The following is a 22971-nucleotide window of genomic DNA, read 5'->3' as shown; positions in this document are numbered from 1 at the left end:
CGGCCTTTTTTGGTGGCAATCTGCTGTGGCAGTTTTCCTGCTGGCATAGCTCCGCGACTGGAAGAAGCTTCACCTGTTGAGTTTCTACCTGCTAAGAAGGTGGTGGCAGCCTTGTAATGAACTAGTCCCCCGTCATGAGGGAGTCTGGGGAGACAGCTGGACTGTGATCGAGAGAAACGTTTATCTTTATTCTTACAACCCCACCCCTGAATAGTTACTTTTTTCTCACTTTTGTGTGAGTTTCTTACTTTTCCTCCTCAAGGCCGTTCAAATTGGGCAGATTTTTTTACATGTGTGTGTGGTGCCCTCAGGTCATAGCTGATTTATGGCAACCCCTGGTGGGGTTTTCTTGGCAACAGATTATCAGAGATGGTTTGCAATTGCCTGCCTCTGCAACCCTGGTCTTCCGTCCAATTACTAAACCAAGGCCAACCCTGCTTAGCTTCTGAGAGCTGACGAGATCAGGCTCACTTGGGCTAGCAGATCAGGGCAGTTATTATGTAGTTACATATATATTTATGTAATTATATTCTTGTATTTGTGTGATTGAGAAGTTATGACCCGCTCTGACTCTGAAGGAAGGGATAGGACTCCAGTCAATCAATCAAGTCATGTTAGCCCTTTTGGATGTTTCATGTTGCCTCAGTGGTGGGGCTCTCAGGTTTAGAAGGCTCAGAAAGAAAAGCAATCCTCAACGTCTTCTCTTTTTATCTGCTTCTGAAGATGTTTTACACCAGACTTTTCAGGAGGAGCAAAAGTTGCCTGTCGCACAGCAGAGTAGTCAGGCAGCAATGAACATGCTGCTGTGAAAGTTTTTACACCAGGATTTTCAGGAGGAACAACAGATTCGGGACACACAGCAGAACAGCCAGTGACACAGATGCTTCTGCAGAGGTTTTTACACCAGGATTTTCAGAAGAATTTTTCTTTATTTAGACTATAAACAATAACATAAAAGATACAGACAATAAATAGAAGATAAAAAACAACATTCTAAAAAAAAGACACACTAACAATACATAAACAAGTAAAAGAAGAAAAAAACTCCTAAAACTAAACTACAAATTGACTTCCGATTTTCTCCTCAACAAATATACATCATTTTCAAAGTCTCATTTATTCTAAGGAGCCCTCTTTTTCTGTTGTTCATGATTCTTAATCCATAAATTCAAATGTCATCAAGTCCTTATTATCTATTTCATGTGAAAAAATCTATATACGGTTACACCAGGATTTTCAGGAGGACCAACAGATTCGAGATGCACAGCAGATCATCCGGGCAGTGATGCAGATGCTTCTGCAGAGGTTTTTACATGGGGATTTTCAGGAGGAGCAAAAGTTGCTGGATGCACAGCAGAGACCACAGGCAGCAGTGCAGATTGATCGATGCTGCAGCAGAGCTTCCTTGAGAACCATTTCTGACATAAATACAGGGCTGGAGATTCTGATGGGGAGGTATTCAACTTCTTCAAAATGCACTCTAAGGTGGCAACAGTGATCTTCAGTGAGAGGTTTTTTCCAGTGGTGGCTGGCTCAGCGACTGAAATATCGGAAGAGCCCTCTCTGTGTGGGGGCTAGTGAGCATGCATGTTCAGTTCTTTTTCACAAGGCAAAGCCAACGGCATACTACTGGTTGAGCCAATCAGCAAGACAAGAAAGACAGCCTGGCTAGTAGCCATGTCTGCCGCTCGGGCGGATAAACCAATCTGCCTTTCAGTCCCACCTTGCAAATCCTAAACATGCGCATTGTGACCTGTTTTGCTGCAACCACCAGCCTACGAAGCCTATCAGAAGCAACTTGTGACTGCCCATTTCAATGTCAATATTGGCCGTCGTCACACGGGCATCTCTTCCGTTAAATTTACAGCATATAACGTCCTTCCTGTTATCGGCACAGTAACGTTTCTTTGGGTCACCTAACGGCTCTTCGCGCCACCAGCTGTCCACACCGAAGCACTCTGTTCTGTTCTCTCTAACTGCGCAGAAGCAGCTCCTCCCCCTTTTTTTATTATTCTGGCGTTTAATTCCGCTATAACGGAATAACAGCATATAAACATTCGGTTAGAGCAAAACATTGCGACCCTTTTGTTTTTCCAACTTTGAAATTATATAAATAGCCCTTTGCCCGCAGAAAACTCCCTGTCTGACGTGATCCCCATCGCTGAAGACTCTGCCATGGCGATTGAGTCATTTTTACTTCAGCAGAAAGTTTGCATAGTGTTAATGGCGTTATAAGGACATAATAAAATTTTAAAAAAGGGGGAGTCGCAGGAAGAAATGGATTCTGGGATTGAAGGGAGGGCATAGGACGTTGCGAGGCGAACTACATCGATGTGAGGCCTTCACACTGAGGCACAAAATAGCGCGACTATCAAGCACAAAGCAGAAGAGAGAAAATCGCTACAGGGTTGGAATAAGGTGGGTGTTTGCTGGGAAATAGCGCCATTTTAGCGCTAAATAAAAGCCCGTGTGACGACGGCCATTGTCTATAATCTCTGCAGCCTTTGAGGCTAGAGATACCAGGGATTTACAGCCCAATCCTAAGAAGGGCACGGAAAGTGAACAGGAACCGAACTAAGGCTTGCGAGGGCGCATCTAGCCCGTACGCCCGCGTAAGTGGCCTTCCGCCCGCGCTGGGACGTGGCGCTGGCCCGCCGGCGGGCCAGCACCGGTGCAAGCCACAGGCGCCCAGGCGGCGGCGCAGAAGTGGCGTAGAGCCCTACGCCGACGCAGGGGGGGGCGGGGAGCAAGGCGGGGTCAGAGTTAGTCCGCTCCCTAAGCTCCTCCAGAAGCGGGAACGCCCACAGCGGCGCAAAAAAGCTACGCCACGGAAAAAGAAGGCGTAGCCCATAGGCGTCCATGGAACGGCGAAAAATCAGCCCCCTCTCTGAGCGCCTCGCCCCGCCCCTATGGCCCGAAGGAGCATAGGATGAGAACTATCCCGGGGACCAATCAGCGTGCGCGCCCGGCGTGGACGAGCCCCCCTCTCTGCACCCAATCACCTGCGACCGCGCCCTACAAAACATCCGGCCAGCGCCACCCAAACCCCCAGGTAAGTGAGCACTCGGCCGGAGGCTCTGCCCGTCTGCTGAGTGGCATTGCCCCTTTGAAAACCGAAACGGGCTGAGGGCATTCACATTGGCAGGCGCAGAATTCACTCCGGGGACTTTGCGAAAAACTGGGGGAACTTCGCATAAAGGGGAAGAGGTGCAAATGTCTGCCTAACTCTCTTTCTACCGTGATAGAAAGAATGACTCCACAGCTAACTGATGCATGCTAGTTGCTTCTAACTAAGCACAAACAAACTAACCCTTCCGTGGCAGAAGGGAATGACACTTTGCAAATTAACCGCATGCTCTCCCGTTTCCTTGCAGGTGCCCTGACTCTGGCGCTCCCACCTGGTGATGACCGACGGAGCGCTGACAGGTAAGGAGGAGGTGGGGGGGCATTCCGCAGATTAGCGCAAACCGCCCATTCACCTGAACCCACCCGCTCACTTGCCGCTTTGGGTGAGGCCCAGCAGGGGTGGGGGGCAACCATGGCCGCCCCTGGCTGCCTCAGAGGCAGGCGCCTCGAAAACCACATGTGGCCAGGTGTTTGTTGTGACCAGCTCATTCTCTCCCTTAAAGGTAAAGGCTTGCCAAGGCCGAGTGCATCCTCACCAGACCGTCATGCATCAGCTGCTGCCCTCGACCATGTGCAACCCCCCCCCCGGATGGCGGAGTGTGGGGCTTGCCTTGCCAGTGGAATGAGGCAAAGCCCACACGTGTCTTTTTCCCCCACAGGCACGTCCAGGGCATGGCTGCTCCCCCGCGCCCCGCCCTCCCCAAACATCTCTGACGGACGGTTGGCTGCAGCCCAGGAAGCACCGTCGCGCCGCAGCCTGCATCCCAGCCCCGCCCCTCCGAGCGGGAAGGAGGGCTGTGTGGAATGCTCCAGCTCCCTCGCCAGCCTAAACGCAAGCCCGCTCTTTCCAGTGCAATAAAACGAGATGTACAACAACTGTTTTCTGTGTCTGCGAGTCTGACTTCGTCCTCCGCCCCTCCCTCAACACTCCCGTCACATCTCCCCACCTGCACATTGCCACAAATGTATCCGACACACCCCGTCTTGCCTCCCCGCCCCCTCCCTCCCTCCTCCCCCCCTCCTCCTCTGTATTTGACCAGTGTCTGTACCACCCATCTGCCGAAGAGAACTTGATTCTCAGAAGCCTGTGCCACAATAAAATTGGATAGTTGTAAAGGTGCTACGGGACCCTTTTTGAATTCGCTACCACAGGCTAACACGGCTAACCCCCCTGTATCTATGGCCAGGTAGAGGGTTGGGGCGGGGCATGTGAGCGGGGATCCCCGGTGGGGAGAGTAGCTGGCACACGATAAGCCAGGGAGAGGGTGGTGCGAGCTGCAGCTGCAAGGGGGCGGGAGATGGCAGGGCAAACGGTCCGCTCGCTGGAACCCTAGCCCCCACCAATGGAGAATCCAGGGTGGTGGCAGGTGGATGCCATATCCCGGGCAGGAGGTCTCGCGCGCCTGGGGAGGGTCGCCCCCATCGCAGCCGCAGCCCCAGCAACACAGTCCCATGAGCGGCCGCCTCCCAGAGTGGGTCCAGCCCCTCGGGCGTCTGCAGCAGCCCCATTGGTCATTCCAACACCTTCCACCCCAGGGCGTCCTGCCTCGCATCCAATCCCGTGGAGCAGTTGCCAGCCTCCCACGCCAACAGGCCATGGTTGTTGGGAGGGGTGGGGTGTGCCTCTCAAGTCCGTGCCGAAGCCCTGCTCGGGCGGCTCGTCGCCATCCTCGACCCTCCGGCCCCACCCGCTGCAGCAGCTCCACCTGCCCCAGAGGCACCCCTCCCTCGGGCCCAGTTGCGTGCGAGAGGCCGGGCCCGTGGACGGCCAAGGGGGTCCGGCCGCCGGCCTCGCCGGTGACCGCCGCTGCCGCCTTGGGGGTGGGGTGGGGTGTTTTGCTGCACAGACGGCTCTCCTACACGCCTCCCCTTCCTCACGTCTGCTGGGGGAGGTGGGATGATATAATAATAAAGGCTGATTTCTGTGCAATGGGTGTCTGTGTTCTTTGCCTTGGGATGGGGACGAGGGGGCAGGCCCGCTGTGTCTGCCTCTTGGTGGCGGCCTCAGGCCAGCCCTCCCCTTCGGCACCACTTGGGGGCTGTCCCCTGCTGCCAGAGACTGGCTGCTGCCCTGGATTCCTCATGGCAGGGCGCCTGCCAGTCCCATGCCAACCTCTCTGGACGCGGCCGCCAGGGACTTGGTGCTACATTGGGCAAACGGGGGAAAGGCTTCTCAGACTACGCCCACCCCTCTCCTTCCCGACTGCGAGCCCCGCCCGACACACGAGCCGAGGCAGTCTGCCAGCATGGGCGCGGTTTGCCTGCTGCTCTGGGGCCTGGCCGGGATCGCGTGCTGCCCATAGGCTGCGCCTTTCCTGGCCCCTCCCCCTGACGCTTGTCAGGAACAGCACCCTTTGGCTGCGCCTGGCGGCGGCCGTGGATCAGACCCGCCCACAACACTTTCTGGTTCTCCAAAATTGCATCTCTGCGCCGCTGCGGGCGCCGCTGCGGCCACACTTTGCTGGCACAGGATCCGGCCCGGCGGCGCCGCCACACCACCAGTGCAGCCGCGTCGGCGTTGGGGCCGGCCATAGGATTGCGCTGATAATCTAGGACATTTTGCATGTAAAACAGATGCTCTGCCACTGAACCACAATCCCTCACACTTGAAATGGGGTGCTCTTAAAATGGAGTACAGGAGATATTACACAGATTTGATAATATTACCCCTGCTTTCTGCAAAAGAGATTTCAAATTGTACCAAATGGTTTTGAGATAGACAAGCAAGCAATGACATTTGAATTATTGCTGGCCTTTCCCCAAGTGGTATCCATTTAGGGAAATTATTCTTATTTTGTTTATTATTTATTTAACTTGTAGTCTGCTCTTTCTGCAAGCGGGCTCAGAGCAGATAACAACATGGTTTGAATTTACATTAAAAATTACCATTTAAAACTATAAAAACTTACAATTCAGCAGTAAAAAGAGCTATATTACTTATTTCTGAGAGGTTTCTATCGGGAGGTGAGGGACAGCAATGGCCCAACAGATGGGAAAGAAAAAAAAACTGGAAGGGGTTACATTCTCCCTCCTCAGGTGGCTGGCTGGAAGGCGCATCCATAACCCAGCCTCAACCATGTGCCCGGTGGAACATCTCTGTCTTGCAGGCCCAGCAAAAAGATAATAAATCTTGTTGAGCCTGGGCCTCAACAGACAGTTCCACCAGGTTGGTGCGAGAACGGAAAAGACCCTGGCTCTGGTCAAGGCCAGACAAGCCTCCTGGGGCCTGGGACCACCAGCAAGTTTTTATCATATAATCGGAGCACCCTCCGGGGAACGTGTGTTGCATGGCAGTGTCCCCAGAATTCATTCAATATCTCCCTTACCCCTCATGACACACTGTCTTACTACCACAAAAGCAAAACACCAGTTAATAGCAGTCATTTTCTCTAACTATTGCTGCGATTCTTGAGAAAATGAGCACAGACATTTCACATGCATTTACACAAACAGCCAGACTTTGCTACTACTAGTGTTATCCACTGGTAGCAATTACTCCTGTGACTCTAATGCAATGCTTGCAATATCAGCCACAGAACTTCTCTGAAATTGGATGACAGCCAAGGAAAAAAGACACCACCAGCAATATTCTGGTTATTCCTTTTGCCTATCTTCCTTCCACATTCTCAGTAGATATTTTCCATACAACCTGTTTTCTACTTTTTTGTCATAAGAAAAGGTTTTTCCCTGCCTCATACCATCCCTCAGGAGAAATCCAGCTTTCTCAGGAGAGTGCTTAGCTTGTCTTGTTGGCCTGTCTTGCAATGCGGCTGGAAAGTTACTAGGATTGTATGTCTGAACTGCTTTGAACACTCACAAAGCACTATATAAATGCAAAGTATGATTATAATCATATTCAGGAAATAGAAAAATCTGATAGTGCATTTGTTGATATTATAAAGCTGCTAGAATTTGCATTGCTGCTTACCTATTCAAAATGCCCTTGCTAGAATGTACTGCTGTATTTTCTTCCATGGTAATAAATTTTATTTCTGACTAATTTGCATATGAATATGGTGCTTCCTATGTTTGTTGACGTGTATATTCTCACAATATGGAAATTTGTTGGCTGTTTTGAATAAGAAAAAAAGGAAACTATGAAAACTTCCCATATTTAAAAAATCTAATAAATCTACTATGTTAACTCTGCTATGGTTTGGGCAGACTGAATTTTTAGTGTTAAAATAGCAGGATTGCAACCTACATATTCTCTGTAGTAGTAATATGAAACACAAGCTAAACATAAGATTGAAAGCATCTTTGTATGGTTGCTTCTTTAAAAAAGGCACACTGTTCTGAAACTCACCATATAATATATAAATGTTAAACCAGAATACTTGGATTTGAGATAACAATCCAACTGAAAACAGTGGCCATAATCCAACACATAAAAACACATTTTTGAATTATATGTGAATTTAGGCACAAATAGATATAAATCTTCCTAAATCTAAGTACTAAGGGACAGGGTGGGGCTGTTTCTTTTTAAATAATTGCTATTTTTTCAGAGTGTCAAAAAGATGGTATATTTTATTCAGAATACTTTTATTGATGAACAGATTAATTTCCTCTTTACAACTCTTAATTAAGAAATTAATTAAGAATGTTCTTAATTAGGAAAGAAAATGGTCAAACTGGGTATGTTATTAGACTGAATGAATACCCTTCAAACTAGCAGGTTTGAGGGGTTATCAGACAGCTAGATAGTAATCTTGCCCATGGAAAAGTGGAGAGAAAAGAAACTTAGGAAGCAAGAGCCTCTCTAGCACCTCTATTCTGCACTAATACTAGCATGTTGTGCATAATCACCTAGTTAAAGAGCACCTATCCTTATTCTGATTTCATCCTCCCTATTTTATATATTTTTATTTGTTACATTTTTGTTCCACCTTTCCTTCAAGAGGCTCAAGGTAAGAGTGTACATGGTAGCACTTCCCTCCACTCTTTTCAGTAACTTATGGGATATGTTGAGCAGAGGACACCCAATGGGCATCTTGTCAGTGTGGGGATTTGTATTAGGGTCCAACATCAGTACTTGCTCTGCCATCCATCATCCAAGGATCTCGTTAGCACCCTTCAATTCACCCTTAAGGCCATACTGTTCAACCAGATGGGTCTGGGGTCTGCATAGGTTTAAAATAGTATTTTAGCACCTGGAATATGTCTAGTGTCCAAAAATGACTCAGGCAGATCCTATTCCTTACCCAAGTGATCCACATGTTAAGGCGCTTGCTTCACTTCCATGCAGAGCTCTGAAGCAATGCCAGTGTACTATTAGACAACGCTTTTGTCAACTCTCATTGCCCAAGACTTCACTTGTCCAGAATACAAACTTTCTTGCTTCTTTTTGTACTCATTCTTTCCAGTATAAAGAGTAGAATGAAGTCCTCAAACGTTCAGCAACAGAGTTGACATTAACTCCACAAGACCATGCTAGATTCCTTTTCATACAACCTTTCCAACATTCTCTGAGATGGGTTATTTTACAAAAATAGGGGAGGGGAGCAAAATTTATTATTATGTATTATAGCTAAAGCCAGTCCTCATATAGAGACAAGAAAACTAACATTTCTATGTAAAGAATTCGTTGTAACTGATAAAATTCACTTTAAGGAGCTGAATGGTTCTAAAAGACAATGAGGAGTTTATATAGTCCCCGGAAGGTACTGTTTGGGGAAACACTAGCCCCCAGACACTCCTTGGGGCCCAGGTTGCAGGCCATGCGGGGGAGGAGGATGGGGAGAGCACGGTGGCCACCATGTTGCAGTGAGGGATAGGGAAGTGCGGAGGACCTAGGAGGCACAGACTGTGCACATCCGCCGCAAGCCCTGGTCAGAGGAGCTGGCCCCTGCCCAGCACTTGGCTCTTGGCCAGCATCCTGCCCAGCCCTCCCTTTTGTCACAACTTTGGAGCGAGCAGATGGATCGGGCATTGGGCATCGATCCATTTGGGGGGAAACAGGGCCAGCAAGTTCAGTTTCCCTATTATGGGGTCAGGGGAGTGAGGCATCGCAGGTGCATGCCCAGCTCAGGGGCTCTCCGATCTGCCTCACTCCCAAGTGGCAGGGAATCCACACGGGTGTACACTCACGTGGCATCCCACCAACTGTCATCCCATGGTTCCCCCCCTCAGAAATGGTCTGAGGGGGCATGGGGGTCATGGGCTGGCAGGCAGGTCAGCTGATGTTTGGATCAGTGCCCTATGCAGCACCAATGCTCCATGAGCTGTAATATCAATAAAGCTGTAGCCTCTTTCAACTCCAACACTGTTGTCTGTTGTGTTTTTGTTGCCTTGCTCCCACTCTCCTCCCCCATTCAGCTCTGGCCTGCAAATCTACATCTTCTCTGGGATACACATGGATTTCCCCAACAGTGCCTCTCCAAGCTGTTTCAGGCTGGGAAAATGGTGCCCTTCTCCATATGTGCCATTGTCCTGATTCTAATCAGCAACGCACATGTTGGAGTTGAAGAGAACCACAACTCACAAGTGATTGTATTGGACCCAGACCAGCCTCTGTACTGCATAATGTGTAAAAGTTATGTGCTATATCATATAGCTTCCCTCCCATTTGGGGTAGAAAAGTAGCATATAAATATATTGTATTTTTGTTAAAAGAAAAACAGCGTAACTATATGACAAGTGGATGCTGCTTAATGCTTACTAGCCATGAAATACATTATATTTTGTGAAGTGTTAGAAGCCATTTGACAAGAAGTTCAATTGAAACAGAGAAAGATGATTTTATATAGTATGATTCGGCCTGTCTGCATCAGCATAAAGAAATGTACAAAATTTCCACAGAAAGTATTCAGATATTTTAAAAGATTTTTACAGCAAAACAAGATCTGCACTGAACCACATGTTACTAATCTTGAAAATGAAATCCTGCCTTCAAGTCATAGCTGATTTAATGGCAACTCCTGGTGGGGTTTTCATGGCAAGAGACTAACAGAGGTGGTCTTAACTCAGTAAAATTAAGTTTAAAAAGAAATCTGCCAACCCTCTCTTCAGGGAAGATGAGCCCTAATTCAGTGAAGAGAAGAAGAAGATGTAATTACCAATACCGTTAGATGATGAAAGCACAAAATGAAGGTCTCTCAGGTCTGGGCTCTAGTTTTGGTTCCATAAGGTAGCATATTTAAGGAAATATGTAAGTTTAATTTTCAAGTAGGCTCTACACTACAATGTTGGGGGTGAGGTTGGTGGAGGGAAGGTGATGGCAACACCGCGGAGAGGTTCAAGTCAATCTGTGGTAGCCAGTGGAACTGTATTGATGAACCACAAAGCTATTCCCCAAGCCAAAAATGGTTTTCTTGGAGCAAACATTCTCAACAGATCTGACATCAACCACAGCAGCCATTTTCTCACAACATGGACCTTCAGCACGGATTGCATTTCTCTTCCATCCTGACCACTTCTATCTTATTTATTAATTTCCCTATATTTTATTTAGTGGAGAAACACTCTGAAGAGGGTATTTTCTATGATCTTCCTGAACATATAATTCTCAAACTATGAAGCAGGAATCCTCATAGTGATGGAGAAAGGAACTGAAAGAGAGAAATGCAAAAAGAATGACAAGCAAACATTCCTGAAAGAATGTGAGTAGTAAGTACTATTTAAAATTGCCAAAACTTCTGTTAGTCATTCATGACTCGAGTGTAAATGGCTCTTCCATGCTCAGAAGCAGTTCAGATGAAATCTTGAGGACAAGGAGCAGCAGAAAACTTCTTGGAGTTTGGTCACTGCTAGAAACAGGAACCTGCTGGACTAGATAAGACCTTGGTCTGATCCCGCAAAACTGTTCTTGTGTTCTTACATCATGATAATCTAGTCTGACACTAATGCCCTATCAAAGCCTACACTCAAGCCCCATAAAAAGTAGTTTTTGAAAATACAGCTTGCATTCACTTTGAATTCACATAATGTTGTCTGAGCTATGATGACAAAAAGACAAAAAAAGAAAAACCTATATTTTTCTCCACTTTTTTAAAAGTATTGATAATTGGACGAAAACAGTACAAGCCGAGGACCCACCACAAGGACCTGTGGAGGGCATCTCATTTTCTTATCCCTCACTGTTTTCTCTTTCCCTTCCCTGGCAGCCCCCACAGACTCTTCCCTTTTCCTGCTTCCTTCTCCTTCCCGCCCATGAGCTAACCTGTTATGTATCGCTTGAGTAGAACAAGGCTCCGGGGGCCTACGAAGTTATTGGTGTTTGGGTGCCGGCACAGCCAATCAGAACTGTTGCTTTGTAGTCCAATTGCTGTGCTCAAAAGTAGATACTTGTATATAGACCATGCAAACAAAGGATTCTAGCTGCTTACATTGTATTGGTTGTTGTAAAAGTGGGAGTGGTTTCTGCAAGTATAAATTGGTTATTGTTGAGCCTGAGTCTTCAGTTTCTCTGCTTCCAGTATCCAATAAAGGTGTTTATTATAATAAAGAGCTGTTAATCTCCAGTATACAATACTACCTTTATCTGCCTTTACCATCTTCAGCTTTCCCTCCTTCACTCCTGTCATAGGCCAGGCCGGGGCGGCACAGGCTACGCTGTCAAGGCGGGGCATGAGGCAGGCCCAGGTGCCGACCCAAGCAGTGTGGTCAAAGTCCATTCCTAGGTTAGGGCACAAAGCCAAAAGCCATCTGTAGTCTCGTCCAAGGGTAGGTCCAAATAGCAAGGTCTGTAGGTCCAAAGGTCAGTCACCGGTAGGTCCATGAGCACGATGTTGGCAGCGTCAGGCAATGGTCTGGAGAGTCGCAGATAACAAGGCAATGGTCACAGTGGCAGGAAGATTCCGAATTGTTGCTTCCGCACTCAACAGTTCTTCATGGTTGGTTTTTATAGCTCTGTGCCGGAAGTCAACTCTGACTTGAGGGCACTCTCCACCACCACATATCAAAAGAAATGCAGGAACTAAGTCTGAGTGAGGAGGAGGGGGACAAAGATGACGTAGAGCTTCTTGCTTGAGGAGTTAAAGTGTTCTTTAGCTTCTCCGCAAGGTGTAGAGGTCATATTTGGGTTTTAAAAAGCAGGCCAGGTCCTAGCCTCTGCTTTGCCTGAAGTGGTGGACTCTGGATGGTTGGAGTTGAATGGGTTTTTTCCCCCCATACAGAGAATTTACAGTTCGTGACGGAATTCACTCTTTGCCTTAACTCGTCCTCCCCTCAACCTTGTAATTTTCCCCATAAGAAGGATTCTCAGTTTGATTTCCACCCATATCTGAAGAAGTTAGCTATAGCCTATGACGCACAAAAGCTCATATTTAAATAAATGTTATTCTTTAAGGTGCCACTGGACTTTTGTTTTAATTAGAGTTTTATCTACTTCTGCCATTGAGCATCTCTATGCGGGGGAGAGACTGAATGCCCTTACCAGAGGGAATCACGAGGCAGAATGAAGGTAGAGGAATTGCTTTCTCAGCACCATGCAAAAGTGAAGTTGTTGAATGAGTGGCAGCACTCAGGCTGGGAAGCGGGACTGGGGATGTAACTAGAATTCTCCATCCCTTTCCTGTAGGGGAAAGGGATTCTCCATCCCTTTCCTTTCCCCACCTGTCAAACTTAACAGCTCTTTAGCTATATAACACAAGATTTCCAGTTCGAGGAATGAGGAGAGGCGTTACAAAATTCCAGATGATATAACCAGGGGTCATTTCATAGAAAAAGAGCTGGAGGAACTCATTAGCATAACTCATTTGCATATGCCATACCTCTTGCCATCACCAGAAGTGTGTCATTAGTATAACTGAATTGCATATGCCACACCCCCTGACATCACCTATTCTGGCTGTTTTGGACCCAATCTTGGCCATTCAGGACCGAAATTAGGCCCAAAGTGGCAAAAAGAGGCTGAAAATGGCTGAAAATGGGCCCAAAATGGTCAGGATCGGACCGCTGATGAGCAGAAGAGTGATCCACCACCCATCAGAGGCCTGATCCGGGCTGTTTTGGCCCCAATCCAGGCCGAAAAGGGCCCAAAATGGCCGAGAGTCAGGTGGGCGGGGCCACCTGACATGTGATGTGACCTTTTTGGGGAACTGCCGGAACTGCGTTCCTGTGCGTTCCCCCTCGAAATGAGCCCTGGATATAACCATAGTGCATATAAACTAGTGGAGGAGCAATATATAAACCTTTGCTTTAGTGAGTTGTAAAGACTCACTATTTATTGCCATTCCAGGCAATAAAGTCATTATATTAATTCCTTGTGGAGAAGCTCTTCAGAAAGTAACAGATCATATCTACACCTGCAAACTCCACAGCAGTCCTTTATAACGAAAGCTGGTCCACCAGTACAGCTGCAAGACAGGTAGTGCAAATGCGTCATGTTACTGATATTTCAGTTTTGTTAAGGTTCTTTAAAATATTAGCTTTAGTAATGAAAACGTAGCCAAAAGTAGGAAATATGTAACATGGTTGATACCCTCAAACTATACAACGGCCTTTCAAGTATAGTGCTATACAACTTCTTAGCTTGGTGCTCTACCTTTTTATAGAAATGTCAGACGCCACTTGGGCTGAAGTTCAAGAGTAGCACACCCTCTAGTATTTCCCTTTCTCCCATCCAGTCTGGGGGAAATACCTCAGTAAAGGGGGGGGGTGTGATCTCACACCCTGGCCTGCTCCCTCTCCTTGGCCTTTGGCTACCCATGACCTCAAGGCCTCTACATTTCCAGCCAGCCAACTTGATGCCTCCTGCTATTGCTGGGCTTTTGACAGCTGGTGCAGCCAACTGAAATTCTCACCTCAGGTGCCTCCTTCCCATCAGTTTGCTGTGAGCTGTTGGAAGCAGCCTCTACCAGAGGCTCCTGGGCAGCTTATCTGCTGCCTGGCCTGTTTTATCGACCTGCAGCATAGGATGGCTTCATGGAGTGGAGTGCAAGACCTTCTCTTGGTTCCTCCAGCTGTGGTGCTGAAAGATGCTAAAACGTTCACCATGTTTATGCTGATCCGAAATTCTAGTAAGACAGGAAATATACAGCTGGGAACGCCCTTGAAAATGATTAGGGAACTGCATGCAAAACACAGTAGCCCACCTGTTATCACGGAAGACCATATTATATCCATTTTACCATCCTTGCATAGGTTACCTGTTGGTTTCCACGTTCAACTCAAGGTGCTGGTGCTTACTTTTAAAGCCCTTTATAACTGGGGCCCACATACCTGAAGCACCACCTCCTTCTGTGTAAGCCCAGAAAGCAGCTTCACTCAGCACAGCAAAGCCGCCTGATCTTTCCAACCCCTGCAGGGTGTATGTTCTGTTTTTTTTTTTAAAAAAACAATTTTTATTGGTGAGCATAATTTCAAACAATATTTCAATTAAACCCTATCTGATTTAATCTAACCTAACCCCCACCCTTTCCCCCCTCCTTCTTGACTTCCAACAGCTTTCCAACCCTCTACCCCCTTTATTACTTAATATATCCTATATTAGACAATCAAGCATCCCTACATAGCAATCCTTACTCTAAGCCCTAATTACTCTATAATCTATACATACTATATTAGTTTTACTGATATTTCTTCTCAAAATTAATAACATACTTATCAAATTAATTTTACTAATACTTTACTAATTAATTATACTAATACTAATACTAACAGGGTATGTTCTGTTGCTGTGGTTCATAGGCTTTTTCTGTGGCTGCTCCTGTGCTATGGAATAGACTTACGGAGGAAATCAGAATATCTTTCTCTCTGAGCCAAGCTACAAGTGACGCCTGACACAGGTTGCACGCTTGTCAGCTTACCTCAAGTTTTGATGGGAAATGTAGGCGTCCTGGTCTTACAGCTTGTCTCTCCATTTAATTGAAGTTTACAGAAACACCCCCATACACACCCAGCAGAGGGGAGGGGGATGCCCAGTGAGAGCCCGACGCCTGCACTCCCCTCCTGACCACATGTTCTCCCTCCCATAGACTGCCACTCTGTAAACTACAATTAAATGGAGAGCCAAGCTGCAAGACCAGGATGCCTACATTTCCCATCAACACTTGAGGGAAGCTGACAAGTGTCCAACCTGTGTCAGTCATCACTTGTAGCTTGGTTCTCTGTTGCAGTTTCAGAGGACTGGTAAAACAGAACTATTGAGAAGAGAGGTTTAGAAGGATGATTGTTTTGTAGATGACTTAAATTCTGGGGCAGAATTCTAAGGAATTAACTCCGCGTGTACCATGATAGTGAGGGTAAATACAATTAATGGCACCCAGAAAGAGCATTTCTGTTTTATCTTTGGTCAGTATTCAGCACCCCATCTTGAATTTTATATTCTTGACCTGGCTATGGGAAAAGGAATTACAACTCCTGATATGATACATTGCCCTGACTTTATTTCATGCTGTTCTGGAGCAGTATTTTTAAGGAATTCACTCCATGTTATTTTCAATTTCATCTTGGCATTCATTGTGTGCTAGGTCATGTATGTTTAATTTATGTATTTTATTGATGGGGTGCTATCTGTGGTATTCATACCATTGCGGAAGGCCTTTGGGTTGGAACACATCCAGTTTTATTAGTTCTGTACATATGGCAAGTCAAGTCAAGCAAGCCTTTATTGGCATATATAAAATGTAAAATTTTAAATACAGAGACTCCATACAGAATGAGATTAAAATTACAGATAGGAACAGGGCAGCAGTGCAGAAAAATCAGTATAGAATATTACTTGTCAGGGCATATAGCCATGGCACTGTAGAGAAACTTAGCTACTATTTCAGTTATTTCCCCATCTGGGTTGTCAAGCAGGAACTGAACCTTAAAATCATCAGAAAACTCTGAAAGTTGGGCTAATATAGGATGTAGAAGATCCCAGCGTGGCGCCAACATATGGCAATGAGTTGTACCATTATACCTGTATATTAGTGATTTTATTTTATTTTATTTATATGCAAGGTTTTAGTACATATATGTAGAACCATATGGTTTTTAATCTAATTTATGTATTTTTAATTAAATTTTATACTGGTGTTTTTTTAATCCATATTTTAAGTTATTTTCTACAATTAAATTTTTTTCTGTTGTTCTAATCTCCTTGGTTTGCAGGGTATTGCCCCCCCTTTGTTGTTGTTGTCCTTATAAATGTTTTAAAGAAATAAAGAAAGAAAAGCTGGTCCATATCCATCATAAGTCATAACTCTTCTTTGTGGTATAAGTAAAAAAGAGAAATCTTGACTAAAAATTGTTTGATTTAACTGTAGGTTTTAACAAAAAATTGTTTAACAACAAGTTTTGTTGTTATTTAGAAAATTGGGAGGCACTAAACATAACATTAATCTCTTGCATTACAGTTTTTAAAGTATTTGTATGACCAATAGTCTTGTAGGAGACCAGTATTGTAATTATTATATAATGTAATTTTTCCAGTAATTTCTTCTAAACAGGCAGGTATTTGGGAACATCATTGGGGAACCAAGGCCCAAACAAACCGTTACATTTAATATGTGATATTCTCAGGGACTACAGCCTGACACTAACTTTGAGTTCCCCAAAGGAATTTAATTCTAAAGCACCTCAGAGGCCTGACTGAGATTGGGACGATGGCTGTAGTCAGGGGTCATTTAATAGAAAAAGAGCTGGAGGAACTCATTAGCATAACTCATTAGCATATGCCACACCCCTTGCCATCATCGGCAGTGTGTCATTAGCATAACTGATTTGCGTATGCCACACCCCCGACATCACCTATCCTGGCTGTTTTGGACCCAATCCTGGCCATTCAGGGCCGAAATTGGGCCCAAAATGGCCAAAAAGGGGCCCAAAATGGTCAGGATCGGGCTGCTGCTGAGTGAGAGAGTGATCCACCACCCGTCAGAGGCCTGATCTGGGCCGTTTCGGCCCCAATCCAAGCTGAAACGGGCCCAAACTGGCTGAGAGTCAGGTGGGCGGGGCCACCTGACATGTGACCTCTTGGGGGAACTGCGTGTTCCCCCTCGAAATGAGCCCTGGCTGTGGTGGAAAGAGGGGCTCCAGCCTTCCCCCTATAAGGCAACTTCATGTTTACATGTGCAAGAAAATAGTCAAATTGGTACCTTCTATCTTCTTTGATAAAGAAGTACTGATAAAGAAAAATTAAGTACCTTTCACCCATGGCTAAGAGGTAACATCAAGGGGAAGACCCTGGCCTATAGACCCTATTGAGCCTACAGGGCAACTGTATTGTGTGAAACAGAATGCTGGGCTAGATAGATGGACCACTGGTTGGATCTAGCAGAGCTTATGGGAGGGAGGGAGGGAGGGAGGGAGGAAGAAAGGAAGAATCACTACTACAGCAATGACATCTTGTGATTACATAATACAGTTTTTTTTTTAAAGGACAAGTTGGTTCTTTCAGAAACTCAAGGATGTCATCTGACATACTTATTTTAAAAGGCCAGCTCAGCCAAGGGCTTGTTTCCTCATCAATTTTGGATCTGGGATGGCCCCCATTCTCTGTCTGAAACATACAGCTGTTTTCTATTATGCATCTGAAAGTGGCACATCCTTCTATGAACAGTATTACATCTGTAAGAACTGGACTCTTTGAAGTAACTTGAGCTGAATTATCCATATTGCAGGATTCAAGTGATGCCTCCAATTTCTAAATGCGTATAATAATCAGAACGGTTGTAAAGAGGTTAAAGGTCACATTTCATATCCAGCACCACTTCTAATTTGAAATAGTTGAATAAAATTAAAAGCATCAGGGCATAGAGAAGGGGAAGAGAATACAACCTGGAGCTCATTACAGTTCTACAAAGAGGGATGAATTCATCAAGAAGAGGTCGATGTACCCTTTGCAATTCACATTTCTTCCACCTCTTAGATTTTTAGCTTGTTTATGAACCACCCTAAACTTTTCCACATATGTTCCCCAGTATTATGAAGTCCACCCAAGTGTGATCAACTTGAATTAAAGAACACGAGCAGTCAGTCATTTATTATTACAGGAAAAGCCAGTAAAATAAAACAAATCTGCGATAAAAAATAAGAACACAAGCAAAACTGGACTCTCTTTTGGGACTTATCCCAGAGGTAATGGGGTATAGTGTAAGAAAAGGCGTGTGGGTTGCTGTTGATGAACGTGATTTGTACTTAGCCACGTGAAATGATTCTAACAATATCTTGGTTGTGCTTGAAACGGAGTATGTGGCTACCCAACTGATGGCTGGGGATGCTTTTCCAAAACTAGGACGGAACAATTCTTTGTTACAAGAGCTATGGGGCAATGGAAATCTGAGATGCCAAAAAGATTGGATTCGTAATAGTGACACAAAACACAGACTTCCAGAAGTCCTCAGAATGCAAAATAATGATCTTTAGTATAAGGGGAAGGGGAAAACTGCGCCAGAATCCTAAGTATGCTGAAGTCCCACTGAGATTCATGAGACCAACTCCTCAAGTAAACATGCAGGGCTGTTTTTCAGGGGGAACGCGGGGGAACGGAGTTCTGGAACCTCTTGAAAATGGTCACATGGCTGGTGGCCCCGCCCCCTGATCTCCAGACAGAGGGGAGTTTAGATTGCCCTATGCGCCACCGAGTGGCACAGAGGGCAATCTACACTCCCCTCTGTCTGGAGATCAGGGGGCGGGGCCACCAGCCATGTGACCATTTTCTCCGAGGGCAACCCACTGAGTTCCACCACCTCTTTTCCCAGAAAAAAAGCCCTGTAAACATGTATAGGGTTGCAGGCTTAGCACTTTTTGTTTTAACAGAATGGGCTCTGCCTGAATTGGCTTGATAGTGCTGGCTTCAGTGGAACCTATCCATTGAACACATTTGCCCTGTCTTTTCTCCAGTAAGTTCTGCAGTGCAATTTTAAGACAACTTTCCTGGGAGTAAGCCACATTGACTAGACCCAAGTAGGATTCTGAGTAGACATTTTTTAGGATTATACAAGGGCCAAACTGAGTTAGGTCCAGGTTCAGTTTTGCTTTTCTAGCTCATTTTCCCTGTAGCCACACAGCAGCTACAGGGAATGTTGTTTAAAAAGTCTGTAGGTGCCCAATTCAGCTTGGAACTGTGGCATGGAGGGAGGAGGGGCTCTTAAATTCCTCCCTGCACCATTTTCCTGAGCCAAAATCGTCCTGAGGAGAATTATTTGCTTAGGGGTCCAACTCATCAAAATATGCGTTTCATGTAGTTTGGCCCTAAGTCATCCTATGTAAAGCCGCAAGTAATCCACACCTCCATTTTATCATCTCAATAACCCTTTTAGGTAGATGAGGCTGAAAGGCAGTGAGTGCTTCGATTTGATTTGATGAATTTCATATCAATATGAACCTGGATCTCCCTAATCCTAGTTTAACACTCTAACCACTATACAAGACTTACTGTCATGAGGTGTGCAGCATTGGCTGGTGTACCATGATAGCGGAAGGTAAATACAGTGAATATAGTATAAGAAAAAGAATAGCACCCAGGGAGGTGCCAGAAAATAATATCCCTCCATCTAGATGGCTTTTGGCTGCTTTCCATAGGTTAGTGACCTAGAAAAGAGCACTGCTTAGGTGTTGTTCATTGATCCCTCCAGCAACCATTGATAAGCAAAAAAGAACGTACAGCATTTTGTTCAAGCAAGGTTTGATGAGAAAAGACCTAATTTGGAGTCCTGTGATCGGGGACCAGATGCCACACAATATGTGCCACACAATATAAAGGATGGATGCAGTGCCATATTAACCCATGGCTTTCAGGTATTTCAGACCCCCTCTGGCACTTCAATCCTTCACCCCACTACAGCTGAGAGTCTGACCCTGGTACGATAGGTACTAGACCACAGTACATAGCCCTATATCCATTTTGGGGGTCTCCTGAAGAATTCTATTCACAATTTTTAAAATATTTTTATTGCGTGAGTAGAACTCTTCAGGAAAGCACATTTTGGGGGTATAATTGTTCAATACTGTAATATTTTGAGGTGAATAAAATTTTTATTATTTATTAAAATATATAATTTTAGATAAATATATATGTACACATATTGCTGCAGTGCAGAGTGTAGAGTGCCTTTAACCACTGAGGGCCTAGGTAACTGTGGCCGTTTCCACACGGCTTACCTTGTTCCAGAAAACAGCGAAATCTCACACAAAATCACGCGAGAAGATGCGATAACAGTGAGATTTCGCTGTTTTCCGGAACAAGGTAAGCCGTGTGGAAAGGGCCAGCGCCTCAGCAAAAAAAATTAACAGGGCCCTAGTCCCTATGGGGCCCCTAGGCTTCAGCCTAGTCCGCCTTATGAATAATACAGCCCTGGATGGATGCAAGCAAACACAAACATTCACTCTGTTGAAGATACAACAAGTAGCCATGAGTTTAAACTAGAGATGTAGCTAAGTAATACCAGAGACAACTGGAATTTGGCAGCTGATTTGCAGTTCTGTCCATGACAGCACTACTCTGAACCCTGCTGAAGGATCACAAAAATCTGGTATAGGCTCCCTCAGTGTTGTGGGCTGTGCTATGCAGGCAAAGACCTCTGATGCTGACAAGGTATGATGTCATCTGGAACTGTTAGAATCCAGACAATTCTGGTAAGTTTGGTGGCAGAACTGGCATTCATCCAGCAAAATCTAGAAGGGAAAAAAACCTCTAACCTTGCCAAACTATTTCCAGAGTGGAATCCAATATTCCCACCAATCTCCAGTAAAAACTACAGAGAGGTAAGTTTAGATACATGGTGTGTGCGCAATGATACCTTATTCTTAAATTTTCATCAGGCATCTGGCGCAAGGTATCTTATCACAGAACAGAGAGTTGGGATTTCTTCCAACATTACGATTCTAGCACAAGATACTAATTATCTGAAACCACCAATGGCATTTTCACCCACTGCATATTACCAAAAGTCCGTCTAAACCGTCTGTACTATATGTGCATATGACTAACACACAAGGTGAAAAAGTCATGTCTAAAAGTAAATGTACTAATTAAAGTGAAATGTACCAGTGCAGGGTTTGCACCCACACCACAAATGCAAGAAATGCAACATTAAAAAAAACCTATTATTTGATCATTCTCTAAGAATTTAATGAGAACCAATAGAGCAAAGTTAATCAGAATAGAGTTTATTCTCCACCTCTGATCCTCCCCCTTTATAACTATGTATTAAGTGGTGATTATAAAGCAATTCCATCCAGTTTTCAAAACCAGCTGGCATAACCTGGCATAACCCATTCCTAAGTATTATTCTTATGGCTCCTCTCTGGTATGGCAGATAGATGAAAAGCCTGACTTCCTGAACTTTGGACACCTAACAAATCCAGCACCTGAGACAGAACTCCAGGTAGGCCTTAACTAGAACTTTGGGGTCATTTCTTCCATCCCAGGCAAGTCAGGGGGATCAGCCACTATACTGGCCTCTGGCTGGCTGTCAGTGGCACATCAGCCTCCACGTTGAGAGACAGATGCCTCTCAGTATCTATCTGTGTTATTGGTCAGTGAATAAAAGATTATTGGAACATATAATGGGAGACAGCCGTCGCCTCAAAGCCCTGCTTGGGAGATTCCTAGAGGTACTTGGCTGCCTACTGTCAGACACAGGATGATGGACCCCTGGCCTGAATCAGCAGTGCCCTTCTGATGCTGGAAGAGTGTTGTGGAATCTGCAGGAACTGGAAGACCCTCCCACCCCGTGAAGGCCCTCTTGGAAAGGGGGCATTTGGATCAAAGCTCTTCACAGACTTCAGCGATTGGTCCTTACAAACTCTTCTCAAGCCAATTTCCTTCACAGACACCCTTTGGTGTGTGTGGGTGCGAACCTGCTTGGGGAAGGAGATAGATCAGGATGGGTCTGTCTGCAGCAGTAGAAAAGAGCAAGAGTCCAGTAGCACCTATAAGGCTAACCACATTTGTGGTAGGGGATGAGCTTTCCTGAGCCGCAGCCCACTTCTTCAGATGTGAGCTGCGGAAAGCTCATCCCCTACCACAAATGTGGCTAGCCTTATAGGTGCTACTGGACTCTTGGTGTTTTCTAGTACTTGGGGAAGGGCACTCCAAGGCAAGGGGAAGGAGGGCTGGAGAATCCCCCAGGGCTCCTGCTGGGCGGGGTATCCCTGCGAGAGGGGGCGGGCTGTAGCCGTCGGACCCCCCCCCCCGGCGATGCCCCAGGCCGCCAGGGCTCTTGTTTTGCTGAAGCGACCCCTGCACCCCCCTCAACGAGGTGAGTGGGTCGTCTTCTCCGTGTGCCGCACACTCAGCCCGGGGGGACGGGGTCCCGTGGAAAGGAGGGGGGCCCCCAAGCTCCGACAGGACCCTCCAGTTTGGAGTCCGGCGCCTCGGCAGTTTAGGCGGGAGGTAGGTGCGTTTGGCACCCGCTGCGAGTCTCTTCAGACAGGACGAGAGGGGAGGGGACGGGGGGGGGAGAAGAAAGGCAGGCCGGCGGAGCCAGCGACGTCTCCCGGCTGGGACTGAAAGGCCAGCCTCTCTCCTCCTCTCCTCTGCCTCTTCCCCTCCCCTTGCCCTCCTCCTCCTCCTCCTCCGGCAGGGGCGGGGGCTGGCCGGCTGCTGCCGCCCCACGCGGCGCCCGGGCTGGCGGCGCCCCCGGCGGGCTCCCCGTGCACTCCGTGCCCCTCTCGTCATGTTTGTGGTTTGGGACGAGAAGGCGAGTCCGTGCGCCAAGAAAAGCCGAGCGCCCTCGAGCCCCGCCGCAGAGCCTGGACAGCGCGGGCACCAGGCACCGGCTCCCGCTCGCGACGGCCCTCGCCGCTCTGCCAGACCCTCCTCGGCCCCGCCAGGCGCAGGCCGGAGCCCCCCTGCCCGCAGCCCGCGAAGCGCCGCCGGCCGCCAGGGGCAGAGCGTGCGCCCGGCGGCCGAAGCCCCAGGCGACACAGCCCCGGCCCGCCCGCCCGCCCGCCCGCCGCGCTCCCTCC

The 22971-nt window shown here is 46.6% G+C and overlaps 1 long non-coding RNA gene across 2 annotated transcripts; it reads left to right on the top strand.

Annotated features, from left to right (window-relative positions):
• Nucleotides 1-1159: 1159 nt before the first annotated feature.
• On the top strand, nt 1160-4002 carry LOC129328436 (uncharacterized). 2 transcript variants are annotated; one of them, XR_008596880.1, is made up of 3 exons: nt 1160-3052; nt 3375-3426; nt 3786-4002. It is a non-coding gene; the product is annotated as an uncharacterized LOC129328436 (long non-coding RNA). The 2 variants fall into 2 exon arrangements; XR_008596879.1 differs by having other exon boundaries at nt 1160-3426.
• Nucleotides 4003-22971: the final 18969 nt, after the last annotated feature.

The sequence above is a fragment of the Eublepharis macularius genome, chromosome 4, assembly GCF_028583425.1.
Source record: "Eublepharis macularius isolate TG4126 chromosome 4, MPM_Emac_v1.0, whole genome shotgun sequence".
Taxonomy (NCBI): domain Eukaryota; kingdom Metazoa; phylum Chordata; class Lepidosauria; order Squamata; family Eublepharidae; genus Eublepharis; species Eublepharis macularius.
The sequence above is the reverse complement of the archived record's forward strand: the minus strand, read 5'-3'. Positions and strand labels throughout refer to the sequence as shown.